The sequence below is a fragment of the Diadema setosum genome, chromosome 4 (genome assembly GCF_964275005.1).
Source record: "Diadema setosum chromosome 4, eeDiaSeto1, whole genome shotgun sequence".
Classification (NCBI taxonomy): Eukaryota; Metazoa; Echinodermata; class Echinoidea; order Diadematoida; family Diadematidae; genus Diadema; species Diadema setosum.
The window spans coordinates 36,618,744-36,636,736 of NC_092688.1; positions in this window are offsets into that span (position 1 = coordinate 36,618,744).

The following is a 17,993-nucleotide window of genomic DNA, read 5'->3' on the forward strand; positions in this document are numbered from 1 at the left end:
TCTGAAGGATATGTCTATATATCTGCCTCTCCTACTCAGTTGACCTCAGGGAGAGTGTAAGAACAGCATTATTGAGTCATTCTATGATTAAGAAAGGAAAATAAAGAATATTCATTTATACTTGTATTTTCTTATTTTCATTACAGGCTGTGCAGCTGGTCTTAAATTAACATTCCCCGTTAACATTTTGATATTGGACATTTTCTTAATTCAGTTATCATTTTCAACTTTACCTCTCTACAAAATGACTTTGTCCAAGAATGGGATTCTCTGAGTGTCATTTTAGGTGCAGTACACTGTTCAGCATGTACCACAGGTTGTACAGCCTCAAAAGCGAAATCAAAACAATTGTGCTTATGGCGCGCATCAATGACAACATTATAGGTCTTACTGAAAAGAAAAATCACTTAAGGTGTGAGCAGGTAACTTTGTCAGTACTAGAGTTGATAGCAAAGGAAAAACCTTATGAGAATACTTTTTATTTTGATATGATTGTTAATATTTCAACTGCTCACCCTCAGAATATGTCATGACTTATCAAGGTCATGAACATGATTTCTGAAAATCCTGTAAAATGAAGACTATAGTTTACATTTGCTATAAACCACAATATCAATACTGATTCTGTGGTTGGAGTGCTAAAAACACAAATTACACAAACAAATAGGGAATTCAATTTTCTTTTCTATTTTGTGTTTGAAGAGACAGATGTGCTCTGAGACACCTTCATCAACTCATACTTACTTTGTACCCCACATCTACACAATTATCAACATACATTGCAATCTGGTAGTGTATGATCAAATGAGGTTATTAGAATTTATTCAAAATTGTAATTTGCAGATCAGTGAGTTACTTAAGTGTTTCAAATCTAGATTTGAATGTGCAAATGATAATCTTTCCTGTATCACTACACAAGCATGTATGTATGCACAAAGTAACACAAATTTTGTCGTCTTTGGTTTCATAGACACGAAGCCAAGCAATTTGAAAAAAAAACAAAAAAAAAAAAACAAACAGCATTGGTACATACATTCTTCTATCTCCTTAAAATCTAAAACTTTCATTAAAATTTGATTGATTTTGCAGTTCAGCTAAAATTCACATGGCAAAACATGATGATTACAGAGCAAAATGAAGTACTCTTGTTGTTGTTGTGTTTTGTGCTGCATTTCAAACAATTATAAAGCTTTATAAAAACTTAGACAACTTGCAAGGTAAGCCTAGAGCTACTGAAAGTACCCACTTCAAACTGTATTTGCAAATTACATTGTACATGACATTTGATTCTAAAGTTGAAATTATCAAGACTACAAATTAGTTATTGTACATGTACATGTATGCTATATCAAGGTCACAAGCTAGAATTCGCTTATTTTTTTTTCATTTGATGAAAAAATATTGACTAGAGTAATTACAAATGGGCTAGAAATAGAGTGTCAGTATACTGTATCTGTATGTGTAGACATCATGAGGACAGTGTTGATGCATGAGGGAATCCAAACTAAGACATTTAATTATAAATTGGTAATTACTTTTATTTGTTTTATTTTAGCTTTTGCTAGGTACCTGAACCGGGAAAGTACCCACCTAGAAGTCTATTTCATTTGTTACATGTTGTAGCATGATTTGTGGAACTGAATATGACACTATGGGGAAATTTAAAGTCAATCCCATGAATGCATTTGTGCACTAAAGACAAATGTCCCATACGTAAGTTGAGCCATGTCCCATACGTAAGGTGTACTTTCGTTGATTAAACCAACTTCATGAAAATATGCTTTATTCTTTTGCAGTGAAACTTTGCTGAAAGATACTTCAGTATTGTACCTTTCTTCACTTCCAAACAGAACTTGATCAGTAAGGTACTTTCAGAGAATTTTCAGTTCAAACTTTATTTTGAAAAATCCAGTTTTTCTCTGGTCCCATACGTAAGTTGGCATATTTTTCTTAATAAAACCATCAACCCAAGGTCAAATGACATCAAACTTAAACACAATATTCTTCTCAGGGATACCAGTCCTCCTGATGATAAACAATAAAATCCAAGTGCTCCTTCATTACTTTTCAGAGGTTTGAAATCTCTGAATGTCCCATACGTAAGGTGCGCGATATCTTGGACTTGCCCTCTGTACTTATGTTTCTGATGAACTTGGTTGGTCTGGTGCTTCCCTGGACAGAGCTGTGTTTGCCACTTCATCATTCTGGGTTACATTGGACCATTCATCCGTTGTAGCTCCTTCGTATGGCTTCAGTCTGTCAAAATGTACAATCTTTGGTTTAGATCGTGGTGTAGCTTGAATCCCGTATGTGACGTCTGACAGTTTGTTCGTAATTCTGTAGTGGTGGCCAGCCTACTACAATTGTGGAGAAAACTCTCTTGGAGCATTTCCTACCTGAAACGGGAGTGTTGTTATCCTCCGGCTTGGTAGAAATAGCATTGCTCAAGGCCCAAAGAACTTCCATGTGCGGTTCGTTTGGGCTCATATCGTTCTCTCTCTGAGGCACCTCAAGTTCGCGCCCTCGGAGACCAAGGGCAGTCCGCCGGTCGTCGAGTCGATCCGAGTAAGTCCGAGTCAGTCCGAAGTTGCTCCCCACCACACTCTTCCCCGTCGCATTGAAGCTTCCTGGTGGGGATTTGAGTTCCCAAGGTAGGCTCCACCCCGGTAAATGCGACCAAATTGGGAAGAAATAGGGGAATAGAAAGTCATGAGGGATATCGTCAATATATAAATCTACAAAATATAAATGAGGTAACTAACCCCCCCATGATCAACGGCCGTAATAAAATAATTGCATCCTCGCCGAGGATATAAAAAAACCCACAATAAATCTAAAAAATTAATAACTGCATAATAAATGCACTTAATCCTCCCCTCACCTCACTCCCCCTCCGCCATGCGAAGGGGCTACAGCCTGCCAGCAAAGGTTATATTACACGTACCCTTCCTCCTGTTGTGGCCCACGGACATGCATGTACAGAGTATGCTGAACGCAATTCTGCACCTGCCCCACCTTCTAGGGGTGGTGCACCTGGGCCGCTGGGACAGCCGGTATGCGGGCCTCAAGACTGTCCCTTGGGCTACTGACCCCCTGCTAAACAGGATTGGCAGAGCCCGTAAGCAAATAAATTGCATAACCTAATGGTTAGCCGGGGCTTTACTGGCCAGCCCATGTGCACACACTGAGCTCTTACACTACCCCATGTCTTCCTGGTAGTCTCTAACACACTTATCAACAAGACATCAGCTAGCCGATGGCCAATTGATAACTATCAGGAGCACATCAGCAAACTTGGTTTTTGAAACAGCTTCTCACCTAACCATCGGGAAGACATCAGGTAGCTGATGTGGTTTGTGGATGCATGCGGATTTCTTCATTTGATTTTACATGATGGAGCAGCTACAGCCTCCCAAACAGCTTGAATTTGAATCTACAGCTAATCTTCCAAGAGAATGGACAGTGGAAAGAGGAATTCCTGCTACCGGTTCTTATGTTTGTCTAGCAATTATGGATGGGAAAACTGAGCAAATCAAAGTTCAGATACTCAAATACCTGATGTTGGCCAAGAGGTCATTCGAGGTACCAGATGGTCAAGCCTGCAGAAGAGACTCTTCAGAGTGTGTTCGAAATGTACCTATCAGCAAGCCATTGTGGGTGGCTGGTATAGGTACATCCGTAGTGCTATCAGCAAGCCATCAGAAAATGTACCCATGGACAGTTATGTAGGTAAATTAATTGTATTTTTAAACAATCTGCTATTGAAATTTTGCACATTGATTATTGAACAGGAAATTGATAAATAATATACATGATTGATGTTGGTAAAAAAAAAGGAAAGGATATGATCTACTAATTAGTTATCATATTAATCTCTTCTTCTTCAGGACCGGCTTTAAAGAATTGAAGTATGTATTGAATGTGACAAAAATTGAGATAACAACTTAAGATTGGCATTGTTTTGAGTATGCTATAGAATCTAGCTCTACATTTGATGTGTGGTACGCAGCCTTGTTCAAATACATGTAATTCTTCACATTTTGTGAAGGCCACATGTAAGGTTCTTAAGTACAATATTAGTCAAAATAAACTGAATTGTTCACATGTTAACACTTGGTAAGTTGCTAATACTTGCATTTTTAATACTTAGCTTAAAGCAATAGCGTAAGTATTGATGATAATTTCATTTTGAAGAATATTCAGTATCCTTCAAAATAATTCCAACAGTGACACTAATGCTAACACTTTTCAAAACAAAATTCAACACAAGTGGTAAGAAGTGTGAGAAAGTCTTAACAAGTGTTAATTGTTTAGCTTATTTTTACCAATACTCTATATGTACATGAAGGTATACTGTACTTTTGCAAAGGTTGAAAAGTTCTTTCACCTTTACTATCTTGTTTTAACTTTGAACAAATCGTGAGGTTTAACTCATTATTGCTATTAGTATTACTCTGTTCGGGGGATACAATTGCTGAAAATCAGTACTAGTTTGCAGCTTTGTTTTATATACATGAACTTTTGAGTATTCTAATATGTTTTGCAAGTACTGGTAAAACTCTACCCCCAGATTTAAATATGTCACAATAAACACCATTTCTCATTCAGTTTGGATGGACAGCTGGTAAGCATTACTGTCGTATAGCTGAAATATGCGACTTTTGTTATTTCTGTAAATGAAATTAGAAAATTGTGAGGGAATGACTTCATCGATTCTCCCATCTCGATATTCAAAAGTACTGGTCAAGAAATGTTTTCCAAAAACAGGTTACATTACAAAATGGCATATCTCTTGCTGCCCTTATTTCTTGCCCGATTTTCATAATTTTTGCATCATTTTGTAGGAAATGATTTTCTCTTTCTTTTCAAGTTATATCCATTCTGGCCCAGAATCACCTTTAAGACACGATTCATGCTATAAGAGAAAAAGCAGGAGAGTATACAAAGTACAATTTCTGCTTAAAAGAGCAATTCATTTTGTAAAATGTGTTAAATTTCAATATCAAATAATTCAATCTATTTCACTAAAAGCTGGTTGCTACCTGAAAGGAAAAATGCTGTGATTACTTCTTACATATAAGCAGCTTTATTACAGCTAGGTAATGGCTTTACTAAATTGAGACACAAATAACAAGCATTTAAAAACGGAACCTCCAACTTGAGTCGGCCTTCCTCTCTGCATAGCTGCCTTTATCTCGGCTGAGCCCCTTCTTAGGTTGTGCATTTTTACAAGGTGGGCATCCAGTCTCAGGACAATAGCCCCACAATCCTTGTATGGGCACCTATGCAGGGGAATGTTGTCTTTTCTAGATATTGGTTGACTGTTAAATGAAGACCAAAAGAAACAAATTGTGAACATGCAATTTCAAGTTATATCCATTCTGGCCCAGAATCACCTTGAAGACACGATTCATGCTATAAGAGAGAAAGCAAGAGAGTATACAAAGTACAATTTCTGCTTAAAAGAGCAATTCATTCTGTAAAATGTGTTAAATTTTAATATCAAATAATTCAATCTATTTCACTAAAAGCTGGTTGCTACCTGAAAGGAAAAATGCTGTGATTACTTCTTACATATAAGCAGCTTTATTACAGCTAGGTAATGGCTTTACTAAATTGAGACACAAATAACAAGCATTTAAAAACGGAACCTCCAACTTGAGTCGGCCTTCCTCTCTGCATAGCTGCCTTGATCTCGGCTGAGCCCCTTCTTAGGTTGTGCATTTTTACAAGGTGGGCATCCAGTCTCAGGACAATAGCCCCACAATCCTTGTATGGGCACCTATGCAGGGGAATGTTGTCTTTTCTAGATATTGGTTGACTGTTAAATGAAGACCAAAAGAAACAAATTGTGAACATGCAATTTCAAGTTATATCCATTCTGGCCCAGAATCACCTTGAAGACACGATTCATGCTATAAGAGAGAAAGCAAGAGAGTATACAAAGTACAATTTCTGCTTAAAAGAGCAATTCATTCTGTAAAATGTGTTAAATTTTAATATCAAATAATTCAATCTATTTCACTAAAAGCTGGTTGCTACCTGAAAGGAAAAATGCTGTGATTACTTCTTACATATAAGCAGCTTTATTACAGCTAGGTAATGGCTTTACTAAATTGAGACACAAATAACAAGCATTTAAAAACGGAACCTCCAACTTGAGTCGGCCTTCCTCTCTGCATAGCTGCCTTGATCTCGGCTGAGCCCCTTCTTAGGTTGTGCATTTTTACAAGGTGGGCATCAAGTCTCTGCACAATTGCCTTACAATTCTTGTACGGGCACCTGTGCAGGGGAATGTTGTCTTTTCTAGATATTGGTTGACTGTTAAATGAAGACAAAAATAAACAAATTGTGAACATGCAATTTAATTTCAATCGAAATAATTTCCATGCTTTGTGTCAACTTCAATATATGAGACTGACACATCGATGTAGAACCGTTTGAAACCGAACTCTTCAAATAGGCAAAACTAAAGCTAAGCTGAAACATCCGGGTTGTCCCATAGACGTTACAAACGCTTACCTAAAGAAATATGTAAAGCCCAGAAAATAAAATATGGGCAAGCGACTGAAAAATGGCTTGCACGTATACAAATATTAATATCTGCTCTCCAAAATTACAGTTTAACAACTACAACTACACAAATTAATCGAAATTGTAAAATTGGCACCACCTCGCTACCATTTCACACACACACACAAAAAAAAAACGCGCGAAATTTAAAGGATTCGCGCCACGGCATTGTTGGCATTCTGTAGAACGCCACACCCAACCCAATAGCGTCTGCTATGGTATACTCCGCTCACAAACTCACCTCTAAAGGTGAAACAATACAAAATATATGTTATAACAAAGCAAATAAACACATATAAATGAAAATTTAGTAACTTAAATCATCTACTTACGTATAACTTGGCCATTCCCGGGCAGAATATCATGTTCAAAAAGCTGAAACCCTGGTCGCAGTGCCATCCTTCCCCAGTGGTCCCCAGGTCCCCAGTGCGAGAATTCGGTTAAAGAGCTTGATCCCCCTGGATGTTGGGCGCCAGAAATCTTTTGGCGCTGAGAAGTCAAAACTAACTTCACTGAATGATGGCGGACACTTGGGGGTTGCAGAGCAACCTGAGGAATCCATCCTACTGGGCCTGCGTGTACATGGCTCCCTTTTTGGGATGGATCCCCACTGCCATCTTAAAATGGGGGCCACGACTCGTCGACCTCACGAGTTCATTTTTGAACTCGTGGTCAGTCCAGATCGCAAAAATTCAGGACCGCCCTCGTGATGGGAACTGGGTGGTCGGGTCTGCGGCCAGTGGTGTCATGTTGGGGTTGCACGGTGGCATCCAAGCCTGATTGGCCACTGACTTCAGCTGATCAGGATGGTAGTGGGTATTGAACCTGACCACCCGTTTTGTTCTCGGGGGAGGGTCCCGAGGCGCGGTCGTGGCAGGTGCCGGTGTTGGTGTACCGGCCACGGCTGTCTCTGCCTCCTGGACGGTAGGTACGGGAGCCGGTGCTTGTGGGCCTGGCTCCCCCATTACCTCCGCCACAGACGCTCTCTGTTGTGGGGTCAACCTGTCCCACAGGCCTCCTGTTGGACTGGGTCAGATGTGCTAGGTTCAGCCCCCTGAGGGAGCACTGTCATGCTGGTAGCAAGCCAAGCAGCTATGCCTCTCCCTCGCCCAACTGCAGTCCCACGCATGTGCGGACTATTTTGACTCCCGTGCCCTTGGGCAGACGAACCAGGTTCATTCCCCCTGGAAGGTGAGCGCACGCTGCCTGCAAGCAGGCCAATCATGCCCGTGCCTCTCCCCCCTATAGTACCCTGAGCACGAGGACTGCTTGGGGGGTATCCAACCACTGGGGGCTGCCTGAAGGCCGGTTTACGGAGACTGCGCCCCTTGCCCGGTTCCCATCTAGCCTTGACAGTAGCCCCCATCTCTGTACCGGGCTCAACTTTGACTTTAACAGTATTTCCCCCTTCCCCTCACTCAATTCCCCCCACCCCCCGAGACCCTGTTCCTCCCCTTCCATACCCAGGGATCAACATGGGACTGCCGGGGAATAGCTCCAAGGTCGGGTCCATTCTGTAAACAAATCACAGAGATAAAACCCCCAAAACACTTATAATCAGACATAATAACACATGTTTTTCTTCATATATTCATACTAAGGCATAATGTAATATTTTCATACGCAAACATATATGAAACGTCCACTAAATTGTAGACAGAAATCCCACTCATGCACTGTAGGACACGAGTATAAACGACGCTACAAAGTTATAACAAATACCAAAATTATTACGAATACCACAATAGGCAAAACTAAAGCTAAGCTGAAACATCCAGGTTGTCCCAAGGACATTCCAAATGCTTACGTAAAGAAATATGTAAAGCCCAGAAAATAAAATATGGACAAGCGACTGAAAAATGGCTCGCCATTATACAATCATTACTATCTACTTTCCAAAATTGCAGTTTAACAACTACACAAATTAATCGAAATTGTAAAATCGGCACCGCCTCGCTACCGTTTCATGAAAAAACCGCGCGAAATTTAATAAAGGATTTGCGCCTACTTCCCGATTTTCTGCGGGAAATAAGAGTTGCATTCATCATCGTTGAAATTGTCCAGGTCGAAAGTTTCGTAGTTAAAGTACCTAAAGTCAGTGTTGGTAGGTTTGTTGACATCAAAAAGGAGCATGAATTCCTCTTCATCGATGATATCCAAGCAATGACCAAAGAGCAAGCACTCTCGAACCCTGTGAAGGTTCGCCATTTTGTAGTCCCTCCTTGTTACCTGATAAAATTGGTCACGTGATACCTTTTCATGTCCTCGTCCTAAAAATCGAAACGATTTTTTGCAGGACGGAAACTATTATACACCCGACGGTACAGTTACAGTTTTCAACCGTCATAGAAAGCATCCGTCATTAAAAACGAAAGCTCCTTATTATGCTGCACGGGCGAACATATAAACATGTTTCTATATTGCCGTATACAACAGAGGGAACTTAAACTACGACAAGGACCAATATTATAAGTACCCCCCCCCCATTCACTATGCACAGTAGCGGTTTATATCGGCAGTGCACATGGGGACTTCTTCCCACCTCGTGTCCTCAGTCATAGACGTGTGCATTCATACTGAATGAGAGGGGGCTTATTTCATGATTAGGCCACTTTATCACATGAACAGTAAAGTTTCGAATCTGATTTATTCATAATGTCTTTTCTCCACTTACCATATTGGTGATATCACTGCCAAATTCCCCCGGCAAATTCCAATGATAGTCTCTGCTGCCACATGTACTCCTCGGCGGCATGGCAGCTAGCGCGAAGCTACAATATTTGTAGCTCAAAGGCTCAAAAGCCCGCCCGCGCCATGCCCGCGAGTGCGCAAATGAGCCGACAGACATGTCCGATCTTGGCTGAGTCTCTATCGATCTTGATCTAGATCGATCTGCTCCGGCGCGCGCCTTCTACACTAGCACTGTGTCTAGTACATGGTACATAGTAGCCAAGTGTGGTCAACATCTTTGTATATCACAAGGGGGTGCTAGCAAACTTTTACATTATACACTCCTGGTAAATCCTGTGGTAAAAGTAAGCACACTTTCTGACACAGAACTTGGAAATCGTGGAACCGTCCGGATTGCACTGGAAAGTTGAGGGCGTAGTTCTAAGGCGTGGAAATTCACCATAAACTGTTCAAAGACAATGGGGGAGCTCCACAGTTGCGTGTGTCTCCACAGTTAGAAGGTGTGTATTCAGACCATTCTCCCCAGTTTACACGCATTATAAATGCACACACACACACACACACACACGAGCACGCACACAGAATGTTGCTAAATCTGGAAAATATGAATTTCTATGCTTTCTACAGAGGCTGTGAAATATATAGTAATATATATATGGTTTTTTTTTTTTTTTTTTTGGGGGGGGGGTTGTCACCTATTAACAGGCACAAACATTCAGGGGGCTTACGACTTCTTTGTATGTTTGTGCAAGCCTATGAAATGTGCAATTGACCAAGTAGATAATTATACTGTATTGTTGTTACTATTCTGTGAATCTCATGTTGCCTTTTTAATTCTTTACCTCTCGGACATACACATACACACCATCATACCCTCGCATTTTTTTCATTTTAGCCACTTCAACCATTTTTTCCCGTCAATATCCCCTTTATACGTGTATATATATATTTTTTTTTTGTGGTAATCTTCATAATTAGTCGGGTAATGTCCTGTTCAAACCCTAGCTCTCTCACTAAAAAAAAAAATAAATAAAATAAAGCCAACATGGTATGTTCAGGGAGGAATGATCAATATCTGTTATACAAACGTAGTGCTCTTGAATTTTTGTCTGTAGTGTACGTGAACACTTACAAAAATGGACACAATTCGAACCTTGATTCTGTCACTGCACAAGTTCAAACTTTTGTACTCCTGAGTATCTTGAATGGCTTGTTTCATATGACGAGAAATGATGGCTCTCGTCATTTTGACACCGGCCATCAACATCAGCACAAAAGACCCTCTCTGATACCTCACAAAATGCCAGGAAATACTCTGAAGGTACCATCAATCCACCAAAATCAGACTTAGATGTGTTGTATGCCTTATGATGGATGAATAAGAGGACTGGATCATCTAATCTCGCATCAGGCCGTATCAACACATCTCTGCATGTTTGACACTTCGAACCCTTTTCATGCCCTTCAAGAACTCTGCGACAGATGTAACCTGCCACATATATGCCATGCCAGTCTGTGTATTCTGTGCAGGAAGATCCAAGGTAATACATGTACGGAGGGTATCATGATGCGGAGCTGTGTTTATGACAAGGGAGATTGGTACAGAAGGGTTTTTTTTTTTTCTTGTGTTCTTGGTTAGAGTTTGCAGTCTCACCATAAATTGGTCATTATTTGGAGAACAGTTGGCATTCACGTTTGGCTTCAGAAGCTCAGCAACCATGACCATACGAAATGAACATCTAAACTCTTTTGCCGAAGGGTTACCCCGAAATCCCCCTTTTCTGCAAATGATGGAAAATGGATTTTCCAAGATATCCTGGTTTAGACGAGCTGTCAAAAGGAAACGTACATGAACATAATAGATGTGATAAAGAATATAAAGGAATAAAAAAACATATAATAAAGTGAGGAGACTGTCCACAATCTAGTCCCAGTTAGCCAGTGTGTGTATACCCCGGCTAACTGTCGAGATGTCGACAAGATGGTTTTATAGCTATGTCATCAAATATTAATCCCTTTGCCAATCTCTGCCTGTAGCTGACCCCTCTTTTTGTTCAGTGGTCTGCTACTTCTAGCCAGTTTGCTACTGGGATTGCATTTCCGTAGTTCTTTTAAGAGATAATGTGGGACATTTTGACTAAAGAATCCATGTTTCAGCCTTGTATGCTGTACAGTACATAAGCCTGTTATGCACAACACACACTCCTGGTGTTGGAGATAGGATCCTTCTGCATGTGAGCCATGTCTAGTGCATCAACACAAATACAACTCAAGTATAATTTATTGAATCTACATTAACATTTTGAATATTGCCTGAAATACCTGTATTGTATGTGATCACAGTAGTTGCAACAGTTACCATTTATACATCTTTACTGAAGTACATTAAGGAGACTACCCAGGTGTTCATTTTTTCACTGGCTGAAACTTTGTGCCCACATCCTGTTGCATTCCTGCAGTATATTATCCCAAGCTCTTTTGTGTGCCAATCAGGTAGGACAGGTATGTCTGCATTCTTTAGCTTAAAATTTACGGTGAACGGAGAGCGCATTTGATTCCATATAACGTGAAGTGGGCTTGGCCTCGTACATTGTGGGTGCTGCATTATCTTTGGGTATATGTGTGACGGAGGAATGACTCGCAGACATTAAATATATATATATTTTTTTTTTTATGAATTGCTTTTGCATATACAATAACAGCAGATTTATGTTAACAACCAATCAATAGGTAAAATAGATCGCAAGATATTAGCAATTAGGGAGCATATACTGGTATATGGAATAAAATCACTGAGGCTGAAAATGCGTGAAGTTCATTAACTGCATGTCATTGTTGACTTGACCTGCCCCAGTGATTGAAGTTCATGGTTCAGAAGGAGGCCCATGTTTAAGGTTATGTGCCTTTCTCTAGTTCTAGCCCCAGAGGCTAGACCTGGACCACCTTCTCCTAGATCCAGATGAATGATCTCGTCGTCGAAATGCACGAAATCAGAAAATACAAGCAGTGATATCACACACTGTTGTATTGTCTTCTTCATCCAGCAATGGCTGCACTGAAACTTTCAGTTCAGAAATCTTGAATGGATTGTTCAATGTTCCTCAAACTGAACTAAAATTTACATGTTTGATTCTGACTTCTAGACTGATTGTAACACTGCTGCTTCACTCTTTAAAGTATTGGCAAATTATTCCAAACTTTGCTACACATAATGGAAGTAACTTTATGTTGTGCACTGTATCCATAATGGCTATATAAAGAGGACCATGTTTGACAAATTGTACCGTTTCTTGGACATTTTAGACATTTTAGAAATAGACCTTTGAATAATATTTCTCCTAGGCTAAGCTGTGTTTATCTGCAAAACTTAATAGACTTACACTTACCAGGGAGGTGAGAGGACCTCCCTGCACTTAAATACACTCTGATGAGCATCTGTGCGATGAATGGGCGGAGAAACTCCAACTTGTCCAAGATCCACCAATTGTCCCTCTCTTCTGGTTTCCTAACCTTCTTTACTAACTGTTGTTACTTTGTTTCCACCATACTGACCAATTTTTGCAGAAATTCTTGGATTCTCTATCTAAGGGACTCTACAATACATGTTTTAAATGTTGATCATCCTTATGATAATGTCTACTATTCTTTAAAAACAGATATGACTCTCATGTATTTCACACGGGCAGAAAATGTACAAGTAAGGTCCTCATTTGCTTAGAAACAAATACATGAACAAAAAAAAGCAAATAAACATACATGAATTTAAAAAAAAATGGTCTAAGACAGTGCTATATCTGAAAGGTATATATCTATGGAGGTCTCTGGAATATCCAATCTTTTTTTTTTTCAGAATTTATAAAGATACATGTTTTTATTAGGTATATTACTGTATAAAGGTAAAACTTTTTTCTCTTCAGTTTACCAGTCCAGGAGTAGCTACATGTATTACAAGGGACAGAATTCCTGAATGATGTTACCAGTCTATCTTCCATCACATACCATTCCTTGACGAAGCTTCAATTTTTTTTTTAAATCTTTCCTATGGTGACAGAGTTATCTGATGTGTACCCATCTAGTCTACATTTTAGCCAATTCTTTTTCACTCATTTGCCGCTCCATCATGGAAAGTTCCTCTAATTTGAGCGCACATCGGCATTTTGTAGGGTGTCCTGCAGTTGGTGGGAACTGATTGTGTTTGAGTACAGCAGGGCTGTGTGGCTTTGCTCAAGGTGTGGTTCTCATTTTTAATTTCATGCGATTAAGAAATCTGTTTTGGTCTGTTTTTCATAAAAAGCTTCCCTTGGCTAAAGGTCACTAACTGTAGAATCATGGACACTCAGATGAATATATATTTTTTCAATCATTCTCTTTGATAATCATCATTCCGCTACCTCTACGTCACTGTCAAATTACTGTCAGGTCAATATAATGACGTGATTATATCTGTGCTTATCATGATTCTACACAAATCCTTCATGGAGAAAGTTCACATCCATATGCAGTACCTCACTGCCATGTCAATAGCTTAATTTAAATCTAGATGCGTAAATTCTGCTGTCTGATCAGCGTGAAATGCTACCTCTGAAGACTTGGACTGGTGTTATGTAATAGAATCTATGTCATGCCTTTTACATTATCATATCTGTGGTTTGAAAATGTGAATGAGGTGGTGTTGTCCCAGACAAGGACTATAGATACATACCAAAAATTATAAATTTTTATTTATGTTATCATGATATCAATCATAACTATGTTACACCAGCTATACCGGATCACAATTCTGTAAGAACTTTGACTGTGCTGGTGAGATAGCAGTCATGCAAATGTGGCAGCTACAACGTATGGCAATGTGTTTCCTGGGATTGAGGGTGGGAGTGTAGGAGTGGTATGTGAAATACACATTAACTTTGTAGCTATATTCTGGTATGGTTAGAGCAATGTATATATAAGCTGATTACGTCTGAATTTGTGTACTACACAATGCACAGGTAAAAGGCACTTCTACCATGGGTCAACTAGTCACATGCACTTGCACCAACACTCACCACATTCACCTTTTACTCTCTAGCATCTACAGTTTTGCAGTTTTTGTTGACATCACAGTATGTGATGCCAGAATAGCTGACAATCTGACTTCCCTCCCCCTTTTTTTTTGTTTTCGATAAGTATACATGATGCATGTTTTACCCACTTTTTTTCTCTTTCAAGGCTGTCGTATCTTCAATATATGCATATTTGACAACAGTCTTCTGCATTCATATTTGCAATACATGTACCATAATTCAGTCAGATCATTTTGTTTCACTATCCTGAGTAGCTCCCAATTGATGTTATTCTTTTCTTCAATATGTTAACAGCCCATTGTATGCGTGAATTTCAATAATTATGTTTGCATGTTCACACTGTATGCCTTATTGAGTTGAAAAGGAAAGAGAAAAGACTGTATTTCATGTGCAATATATGTATTCAATGCAGATGATTCCAAATAAATTAATTTGGACTGAACTGAACTGAATTGAATTGAAATGAATTGATACATGTACAAACACAGAGATGCAAGGTCTCCCTGACCGTGCACAGATGCTTGCTGAAAATTTCCACATCTCTCCTTGTCTAGCTAGATAAGTGAATACAAATCTCCATGATTCTACAAGTGTACCCATTGAAATGCATACATAAGCAAATGTATCTCCTTAAATTTTTATGATTTGGAGTCTCTGTGATTATGATGGCTTGATGTTGGCAGCCCTGCAAGTGGTCATACGCCTATACTGGTACGAGGTGATGACACTCGAGTCTGTATAAATGCACAACATGCAGGTGATGTACCAGGGTGGTGATAGGCCTACTGAAAAACAGACCCATCATTATCATTCGGTCTTTATTTCATGAGCCTATTGGTAATTATATTCTATCTCCCACTTTGTCATCTGTTGAGTTGCCCAGTGCCTATAAATAGGTATAGATTCAAACTTGGTTTAGAATTTTGCAAATCCTGTCTGCAATATAGTGAAAGGATCCAAAAGGTACTGAGCTTTGATGTGTATGATATGAACACAGAGCTACTAAACAAACCTCAATGTATAAGCATACATAACGTTGGTTTTGCTGTATATTCGTTTTTGAGCAATTTATTGAAAGGTAATTTTTTGAGGATAATAGTGAAATTGTAAATGGTGATGAGTTTTTGGATAAACAGTTTGTATTGTTAAGAATTTTGAGGAATTGTTTGACAGTGTGATTCAAAGAAATAATTGTTGAATTCTGTAGCCTTATATTCGAATTTTATTCTAATGTACACATGTAATAAAATCACTGGTCATCATCTCATTATCCAATGAGCAGTCGTTCTTTTTGTCTCTCTCTCTCTCTCTCTCTCTCTCTCTCTCTATATATATATATATATATATACATGTATATATATGTGTGTGTGTCTGTATATATGTATTATAGTATATATATAGTGTTTATAATTGTATGTATATATACGTGTATATATAATAGATATATATATATATATATATATATATATATATATATATATATATATATATATATATAATTATATATACATAATCATTCATTTATTGAATAAGTAGTCCATGTGTTGGTGAAATGACATCCAAAATGAAATAGAAACCAAGTTTGTGCTGTCATTACCAACAGTATGATTTTAGCACAAATTTTCAAGCGATTGGCGCGAAAATTTGTTTGCCAAAATAACCTGTTGTACAATTAATGGTAATGACAGCATGAGCTTGGTTTCTGTTTTATTATCATTATTATTATTATTATTATAAATATATATATATATATATATATATATATATATATATATATATATATATATATATTCTATAGTATATACATTTATCCCAGCCTGATTCATTGTCTCTGAGAATATTTCTTGGTTGTTTGTGTGTTTGTGTGTGTGTGTGTTTGTGTCCTAGAAGTTGATGAATGAATTAGAAGTTGGAGAGCAAGGGTCTCAAGGAATGTGGCTGTACGCCAGAGTTTTGCACGTGAGACAGCAGAAAGCATTCACACCGGATAACTACAGTAACTTGGATAAATCAAATGCATTTAATACCAATCATACCTCTGTTTCAGATCTCTTTCAATCATTGAAGAATAATAAAAGGGTGGCTGGATTTTCTTTCAACACTTTCCTCTATGGGTAGATTGCATTTGAACTTGCAATGGGTCCATGCTACGTGCAGCATAGTTTTCAGTGGCTCAAGAATCAGACTATGTCAAATGGTATTTGCTAACAAAGTTGAGGTTATGTTTCCTCTATCAAAATCACTTTTACTGAGGAATCAAATGCACAATTTCAAGACAAGCCGGGTAAAGAATAATTATTGTTGTTGAATTGTGTTGTGATGTCTGGGTGCTATTTCCCATAGTAATTCAAAGGTAGTTGTCGTGATTCTGTTCAAGAATCAACATTAGTCTCTGAACGATTACGTGTGTTTTCATCACACTGTTCCCATGAATCGCGCTCTTTGTCACGTTTGTTACACATTTCAGTAAAAATGCTAGTTTTTACCGAAGTGTACTTTACCTCCAACCATTTGACACGCTCAATTTTTTATGTTTTGAACATTCACATAATATTTTATATCTGCATTTGGACAATTGCTGCGAAACGGTACAAAACACACGTGAAATATAGAAAACTAAACATCATCATGAAAATAGACGTTTTCAATACACTACGTGTCAAAATATAGCCTTCTTTCTGTCACTTTACATCAATTCTCACACGATTTCTTTTTTTTTTTTTTATCTACAGTCATTTGCGTACATATAGGAAAAAATATATATACAAAGGTGACAATCTCTTAAAATCTTATGCCAAAATATGATTTTGCTCCAACATAAGGATAAATTAAATAATTGATATAAATACAACCTGTTGGTTATGAAGAATTAGCGGAGATTGTAATGTACAAATTTCATTCGAAATGGGAATGTTTGTTGTGATTCACTGTTTTCAGAGGAGGAATTGAATAAGATTTTATGCGATTTATATCTAACGTGACGGGATAAAGCATGATCCCTCACTATATCATTCACTGAAATACCCCGTTAAGACCTTGATATTTCTACATATTAAAATGTCAAACTTCCAATAAACCTCTTACCTGACAAAACGTCATGACAAGTCATGCATTTTTGATTTTCAAAGCTTACATTTAAAACATCCAATTTCGACAGAGAAACCTGTTGGTTATGAAGAATTAGCGTAAAACGAGACAAGCTATACTGTAAGAGTTGCTCTGAAAAGACAGACTTCTGATATTAAGAGAAGAACTAAAATAAATGATAATCATGACGACATTCTAACACATTCACATTAAATATTAAACAAAATGGCATTAATGATTTTCACACCACGGGCACCAAATTTAAAATTTCCAAATGAGGATTCTTGACAAGACATTGGTTTCTCACACCTAATTTTCAAACGCATTGCATCACTGGGTGAAATTTAAAAAAAAAAAAATACATGTATAAGCAGCTCTAACATGAGTGAAAAGGGGGACCTTTTGTTAGGAACATACAGAAGATGAAAGGTTCACATGATCTACTTCCGGTATTTCTAAACTGAAAAAAAAACAAACAAACAAACACACAACACACTACAAAGATAAGTTTCAATCGATGCTACATGGAGATGAACCAAGTGAATCGTTATCCACGCAGAAAGCACGTTGAATTATATA